Here is an 8,775-nt window from a genome sequence, read left to right on the forward strand (position 1 = left end):
ACCTTTGAAGGCAGCGTAGAGTTAGAACAAATCCGTTGGATTGATGAAGTCCACACTTATGAAGACGTCATCTATAAACTTGAAGACTCATATTTTAGTTTATTTATTAGTACATTGGTTTCAGTTGTATTTCATTTTAAACTTTCATTCTACGTTCCGCTATGTTTGTGAAGTGAGTTTCCGCCTCACTTTACTTATCTTGATATCTTCGGATATCTGGTATCTTTTCCGCACTCTAATTATATCATTTATTCTTTCTTGAGTTAAATATTTTGTTTATAATGTTTAAACATTGATTATTTCTTGTTTATAATTATGTTATTGTATATGTGGGAGGATGATTTCCTCGATACTTGATCTTCGGGGCTGTGGATCACACTCCCGGGTATGCCAGTTAGGGTACCGGCTGGGGGGATGTGACACTAGGAAAACCCACTCATCAAAAATAACATGGCGTAAGATTAGGAGCTTCGTGCTGTTGGGTCCCGCATGCACTTGTAGCCTCGATGCGAGAATTGTATCAAAGAAGACAAGCAGTCCATTTCTAAATTCAAGCTTCTGTTTATTATAAAGTGTTAAATTAGGATAACAGGCCAATAAAAAAATGCACAGCATCATAATTATGTAGAACCCCAAATAGTTTATAAATAGGAGAGACGTCGCCAATATCTTGGATGGAAGTCTGTTGATTAAGAAGGATGTAGTTTCAAAAGTCTGATTCTAATACTTCTAGGTATATGTTAAGTGAACTACAAAAAAGAGCTATGTTCCAACAAATGCGTGTGATGTTGCTCTAGACTCCCATTTTGCTTCTTAGCATGAGGACATGATAGGCAATGCTCAATCTGTAATGTTGGGCATGTTTGGTAACATGAATCCATAGATTTGAAATCTTTGGATTCACAAATGGGAGATGTATACCCGTTTGGTTGTGTGAATTTTTGGATTCATGAAATCTAGACATTAACCTTTTTAGTGGCCTGTTTGGTTACATGAATCCAGAGACTTGAAATCTCTGGATTCATGAATGCAAGATTTATACCCGTTTGGTTGTGAAAATCTCTGGATTCATGAAATTTAGAGATTCATCTTTTTACACTAAAAACGTGAATCTGTAGATTTTTGGGTATGGGGTGAAATCCAGAGATTTCACCTCTACTATAAAAGTGCTAAACATTTACACATTCACAAAAACCACAAATGAATCCACAGATTTCATTCCATAGATTTAGATTAACCAAACAGTTAATTATGTATTATAACTCCACAGATTTGAAATTTATAGATTTGAAATCTATAGATATTTGAAATCTCCAGACTCATGTAACCAAACAGGCCCTTAAAAACGTGAATATGTAGATTTATGGGTATGAGGTGAAATCTAGAAATTTCATCCCTACTATAAAAGCATTAAACATTTGAGTCGTGACTCCATAAATGTTTTTCTTAGGATGAAACTACAAATTTCATTCCAAAGATTTAGACTAACCAAATAGTTAATTTTATGAACCATGACTCCATAGATTTGAAATCTCTAGAGTTTTGAAATCTTCAGACTCAAATAACCAAACAAACCCTATAACAAAACTAGATGCAGATCGATATTCACTACCCTAGTCACCAATAAACCATTTGATACCTGAGCAAATATATTTCCAATCAATAATTAAAATCTTTGAAAACTACCCAAGGCTCACATTTAAAAATTATCGGAACTAAATTAATTTATTAAAATTATCAACAAAACATCACATAATGATACTAACCCTCAACAAATTAGTGAGTGGATTTTACTTGAAAATATTGCATTTAAAGGTCCATCGAAAATAGAGTCCGAACTCCTAAAGGGAAGCTCATGCCATTTTAGAATTTTATCAGGTCTATTTTGACTATTCATTTTCTTATGAATGAAAGACTCTTGTCTGTCGGTCAAATAAAAATGTTGGGGTTATATTTAATAGATAGAAACTTTTTTATTTGCATTTAATCTTAATTTTTTTTTACTCAGAGACATGTGTCATTCATCCAAAGAGAAATGAATGGTTCATTTTTATGGACCTGAAAATATTCTGTGTCATTTCCCATATTTACATGAGTTACAAAAAAATAAATCCTTTTCCAAAATTACTAATAAATAGAAATATAGAAACTAAGTGTGGATTGTATAGCATTTTTTTTCTTCTTCTTTTAATAGAGTGAACTAAATAGAACAATAGATAATGTGGCGGCTAGGGTTTGCTATGGATTACGTGGAAGGTGCAACTAAGGTGACAGTGAAAACTTGATAGAGTGGAACCCTAACAAGATAAGAAGGAAAATATGTTTAATTAATTCCCAGGAAAAATATTACAATATAATACTTTATAGGCACTTATAGAATTTAGACCAAGATTTCGACGGATTTTCTTCAAATAAAACATCTTAACATGTTATTCCAAGTATTATGCACATGCTAGTATGTTCAATTTGCATTTTCCCCAAATTTGAAAATTTCCGAAAAATTTTGAAAATGCCCTTCTGGCTGAAATTTTGAAACAACACCGACAAGCAATGTCCTTTGTCTTTTCCACAAACATTCACACCATGCAGAGAGGAGGACGAGATCGAGGTCGCCTAGTGGGTGCTCAGAGAGGTAGAAGTTGAGTTCCATCTCAGCCGAGAGAGGAGGTACTGCGGCTTGACCAATTCGATACGCCGTATGTAGAGTTCCTGTATGAGGCGTACTTCGAGTACTGTCGCATCAAGTTCGGGAGACTACTACACTTATGACAGCTTATGGTGTTCAGGATCTGTTAGAGGTTCGACACTTTGGAGTGGACCCATCTTTTCATGGCAGACTTGCCCATCTACCCAGAGCTGGTGAGGTTGTTCTTCAGTAACCTCACGTCCATTGAGGAGGCTAGAGGACAGGGCCGTCCTTTTAGACTGATCATTGAGAGCAGGGTGATGGAGACACAGATTCAGTTCTCCACAAGGACACTGGCACACATTCTCCGAGTGCCTCACTATCCACGACAGTGTGTATGGATACCCTCAGGACCTGAGGTGGACAGCTACCTATTGCCCTATGAGCTTCACGAGATATGTGCCACTCTTTGGAGCGACTTAGAGTGTTACTTTCCATGGAACATCAGGCAGATGACGGATTCAGCTTGGATATCGGTCGGATTGTGGGCCGAAACATCATGCCAAAGGCCGAACATCATCATTGGGTCATAGTGATGGAGGCCCTACTCATTTATCGCATCTACATGGGATTCCATATCAACTTGTCCTACATAATCCAGAATGTCATGATAGATCTAGTGGCACATCCGACTACGAGGAACCTTTGTTTTGGGAGATTACTGACATTAGTCTTCCGACACTTTGGGGTGAGTCTAGAGGATACAGATGTAGTCACTGGAGCATTGGTGTCACATCCTCCCAGCCGGTACCCTAACTGGCATACCCGAGAGTGTGATCCACAGCCCAAAAGATCAAGTTTAGGAACGATCATATCCATTTAGCACAATAACATAACCAAAAGCAAGAACAAATCATTGTATTCTAATAAGTTAATAATAAAATTCAAGAAAAGATCTCAAAAGGATCACTAAGAATATCAGAGTGCGAAAACATGATGCCAAATCAAAAGACAACTGTAGAGTATAGCGGAAATATACTCCACAACATATGCGGAAGGTAGATCGAAATCTAAGTAAAGCTCTAAGCTAATAAAAGTAAAGTAAAAGATAAGTCTAGAAGAAACAAGAGAAATCTAATCCACATCTTCAGTCAGCTCTTCTTCATCTTCAGTCTTCGTCTTCTTCACCTTGCGCTTCCTTATATGGACCTTCATCATATTCCAAACCTGCAGAGAAGTCTAACAAAAGATATGGTACAAAAGGAGTGAGTTTCGAAAGAAACCCAGTAAGGCAGTTAAATCCATAATAACATAAATGGCAGGATTTCAGAACAAACATAAATGCAATATGGTATGAGACAAACAATGAATGTATGAATCTAACTCTATGTATGCTGGTCTCTATTGGCAGACATGCTTTAAGTCATAGCACCATACTTCTTTGGGTAGGTCAATCACACAACGCCTTTTGGTAGTGGGTCCGGCATCCCTCGGGACATTCCATGGCTGGGGGTTAAGTCACCGCTCTCTCACATCACCATTGATCTAAGTACTGGCGCATGTCAGGGTAAAGCCTAGCCAAATGCAAGTCTTCTACTTAGTTACATCAAGTCAGATCCAGATACGTCCATTCCTCGTCCCTGACGATCCTTTCCGGTATCCTTCACACTAGAGTCCTCATAGTCCCTGACTACGGACTCATCAACCCTACTGGTCATCCACATATGGTAAACGAGAAGCTCTCACGTCCTCTCACGGGTTTGTTACCGGTCTTGAGCGCCCACAAATCCCCATTGCTACCACGGGTCGTTCGGTCTCAATACCCCTCCGATTAAGGTCTGACATAACGGGACATCCTAGCCAAACACTACTAGACAGTCCTAAATATGTCATCCAACAGTTTAGGAAGGTGTCCAGAGGGCATCTCCGGAAACATCCCATAATATTCCCGTAGTAGTCCTAGGACAGAAGTGTCAAAAGGACACCTCTCCTTTCCAAACCATACTTAATCAATCACAATCACAAATCAATCATATCATGTACATTTACAGTATATAGAAAATATACCATAATAAGATCCATCTTATATACAGTTAACAATTAAAGACATTCATAAACTAAAGAAAGCAAGTAAATAATACAACTGTAATTGAAGTAAATACAGCAGTAATATATTCATAATAAAATCTAATTATGGTAACAAATCCAAAAGATTCTAATATAGAAACTAAAATCACACAATCTATGCTATTATAGAAGTAACCATCCTTACCTTATATAACTTGAAGAGAATCTCCAAGGATCAAGGAGAATCTTCCCAAACTTGGCAAGAAGGTCCTAAACAAGTGTATACAACATATTAGGAAAGAAACCTAGAAGGAAAGATATCAAAACATCCAAAACAAACCAAATCTGGAGTTGCTGTACTCATTGGTCGATTGGATTGGTCTACTGTCTCAGTCGACCAATCATTCGACCAACAGAGACAGTGGCCTACAAAATCAGAGTTTTAAGAATAAAGAACCGAATTTGGTGGTTCAAAAGGGTACCAAACAAGGGGGAAACTACTATGACAGTATCCTAGTATATAGAGGACTTTAAAACACTAATCAAATCAAATCTTCAAGTTACAAATTAGGAAACAAAAGTTACCATAATTAGATCAATCATGGTTCTTGAAGAATTCATAGTAACAATCATGGACAAGAACGATAGGATGATGGATCATTGATTGTGATAAAGAAATCATGAAAAGCATGCATAGATCTTCAAGAAAAATAGATCTAAGACTGAAGAACATGAATCTAAATAAGGAAACAAAACTTACCATAAATATATTAGTCATGGTTCTTGGAGAAAGCATGGTATGATCAAGAAGAAAGAACTAGAGATTGATAGGTTACAACACTTGTAAAGAAAACACAGCGATTGACTACTAATATGATCAATAAAACAGATCTAAGAAGATCAGAATTTGAATCAAAAGATGAACAAAGACAAGATCATGATTTAGATCATGATTCCTTCAAAAGCTTGCAATGATCATGGTTAAGATCATTGCATTAGCCATTAATCCTTAGGAAGATCATGAGAGACAAGTCCAGAGATGTTTGCAACAGAGAATGCAGCATCTCCTCTACTGTCTTAACTCAAAAAGAAAAGAAAAACAGAGATGGAGAAGAAGAAGAGAGTGTAGACATACCTTTTGATGCAAGAGGAAGAAGATTACTTGAGTTCTTGCGAGAGATCAACCAAGGATGCAAGGAAATTGATTAGAATGGAGTTCTAACTTGTTCCAGAGGCTTAGGAGGCAAAGGAGACGAACTAATCCCGAGATTGGACTTAAATAGAGCAAGAAAGACCTAAATCTGGAAAACAGATCTCATTGGTCGATTGGATTGGTCTACTTGCCCAGTCGACCAATCAGTCGACCAATGGAGACAGCAAGGTATAGATTGCACTGTTTTGGTCATAACTTCTTCGTTTGAAGTCCGATTGATCCGAAATTTGAAAAGGAACTTCACACACACATACTAAGACTATCTAGCATGAATTTGACATCATCCATGGTCCAAAAATCAGTACTTTATAAATTGGGAACATGAGTTTCTAAATTGGAAACAACATGGTTCTCATAGCAAACTCACCATGGATTCAAGGGAAGAATTAGAGAGAACAAGGCTTCACTCTAATGGAATATCAAGAAGATATCAGAGTCAACAATAACTAAATAGAAAATCAAAAGAATACTAATCCTAGAATGAGAGGAATCAAAAATAGAAACTTACTAGAATGCTTATATCAATGGTCAACATGGAAGGCTAAAATGGCTAGAAAGAAAGGGGAATTGATTCAAGGAGATGAAATACATTAGAATAGCAGTAAAGGCTAAGATCAAACATGTTAAACATTAATGAGAAAAGAAGCTACAGTAGAATGATCATGCTGTCCAAAATTCAATCGAAATCAGTGAAGAATTGAGGAGATTCACCATGTGGTTTCAAGGAATGAATAAAGTGATTGGGGGTTCACTCTGAGACATAAGGAGATTAGAGAATAGGTAGTTATAGTAGTGTAACACCTTCTCCACAATCAAAACATCAAGATAGAACATAAGAAGAAGAAAAGAGAGAAGAAGGAGACAGAACACTGAAATCAAGGTCCAACTTCAAGATGTAACATTAAAATAACCTTTCTTCACCCAAAATAGATAGGGTGTTCTGGCTAAGTTTGGGCTGGATTTCACATTCTCCCCCCCCCTTAAAATAATTTCGTCCTCGAAATTGGGAGAGTACTTGGCTTCCCAAGAGATGGAGATACATCGCTTTTATCTTGACTTTCATCTCCCCAAAGTCATCGGAAACAAATGACAATAAGTCTTTTGTAAGGAAACATGGAATATATCTGACATGCTTTGAAATCAAATCGAAAGTATGATCATGGCTTCATGAAGATTTCACAAGGATCATGGCGAAGATCAATATGAAGATCATAAAACCTTAAGAATGAAAGGAGATTGTAGAAGAGATGGTTGCAAGGATCAATATGTTGCAAGGATGCAGCATCCTCTTCATAATCTCAATCTCAAAGAATAATCATAGCAAGAGTAGATCAATACAACACAAGAGATATTACAAATCTTTTATTGAAGAATAGGAGATGAAAAGCTTGAAGTCTTGAAACAATTAGAAGGAATAATAAATCATGAAGATCACACTTGATTTCTCTTCGAAATCATCATGTGGAGAATTTACAAGGTTATAGAGTGTATGGAGATCCACTCTAGAACAGAAGGGATAGAAGGATTAGTCATGGGAATGATTTAAGATCATCCTCCTATCAAAGGGAATGTAAGGCACAAGAAGAAATTGGGGAGAGAATAGATCAGCTTTGGGGTAAACTTCTATCAAACGAAAATAGGCAATTCGTACAGCAGAGAATAAATCGAACAATGCATATGGTATGTATACATTTGGTACAACAACAAGGTTAGGGTTAGGTGGGATCTCACAATCTCCCCCCTTAAAATAATTTCATCCCCGAAATTGAAAGCATACTTGGGCTTCCACTAAGATGAGGAAACTTCTTCAGGGGTGTGATTCTTCCACCGAAACTTTACCAGGGGATGGAAGGTACAATGAAAAACAGATCTAATAGGTAAAGAATATGGGAGTCTTGGCTGACTTCTTAAACAGCTAAGAGGAACTCAAAACAATACTGACAAGCACTTCTAATCAAGACTAGTCAAATTCACATGGTAAGAATAAATCAAAACAATGCATATGGCCTATATGCAATGCATCAGGAAGGATTAAATCAAGCAACGCATATAATATGTATGTAATGCATAAGTAAAGAATAAATCAAGGCAATGCATGTGGTATTCATACAATGCGCAAGCAAAGATAAATCAAGGCAGTGCATATGGTATTTATACAATGCATAAGTAAAGAATAGATCAATCGCGGAAGTTAAAGGATAAGAGCAACGTACCGGTTACGAGATCTTGGTTTGGTTCTATCTCACTTCCAACTATGCTACACACTTTACCAGCAGGAGGGGCTTGAACTGACTTCGCAGCTAAAGCAGCTAGACGACTTGGTTTAAGAGGGCAACGACGGGCGAAATGTCCTTTTTGACGGCAGTAAAAGCAAACAAGTTCTTTCTGTCCTAAAGGTCACATTGGCTCTAGAGATCTTCGATTCATTGGCATCGGGTCTGCAGAAATTTGATTGAGGTTTGCATTCCCAACACTTTGTCCCACAGTCCGGGGCTGATAAGTCAAGGTGGAATACGGTGCAGGCCTAGTGAACATTCTACTGGGTTGGGACTTCTTGTGACAAAACTTCTTTCTTCCAACATCAGGCACAGTAGCGGGATTAGGGTTTGCCTGGGCAGCAGCACGGGTCTCATTGTGCATGGCAAAAATCCCAATGAAGATTCGGTTGAACTATGCACTCTGCTGTTGCAACATATCCCCCATAAGATTAATGATTTATTGGTAGTTGACCACTGGAGGAGCACCGGATGGGTTACCGGATGATACCATTCTGTCACATCCTCCCAGCCGGTACCCTAACTGGCATACCCGAGAGTGTGATCCACAGCCCAAAAGATCAAGTTTAGGAACGATCATATCCATTTAGCAC

Source organism: Hakea prostrata, unplaced genomic scaffold (genome assembly GCF_041222555.1).
Source record: "Hakea prostrata isolate BN-2017 unplaced genomic scaffold, UWA_Hpros_2 contig_30, whole genome shotgun sequence".
Classification (NCBI taxonomy): domain Eukaryota; kingdom Viridiplantae; phylum Streptophyta; class Magnoliopsida; order Proteales; family Proteaceae; genus Hakea; species Hakea prostrata.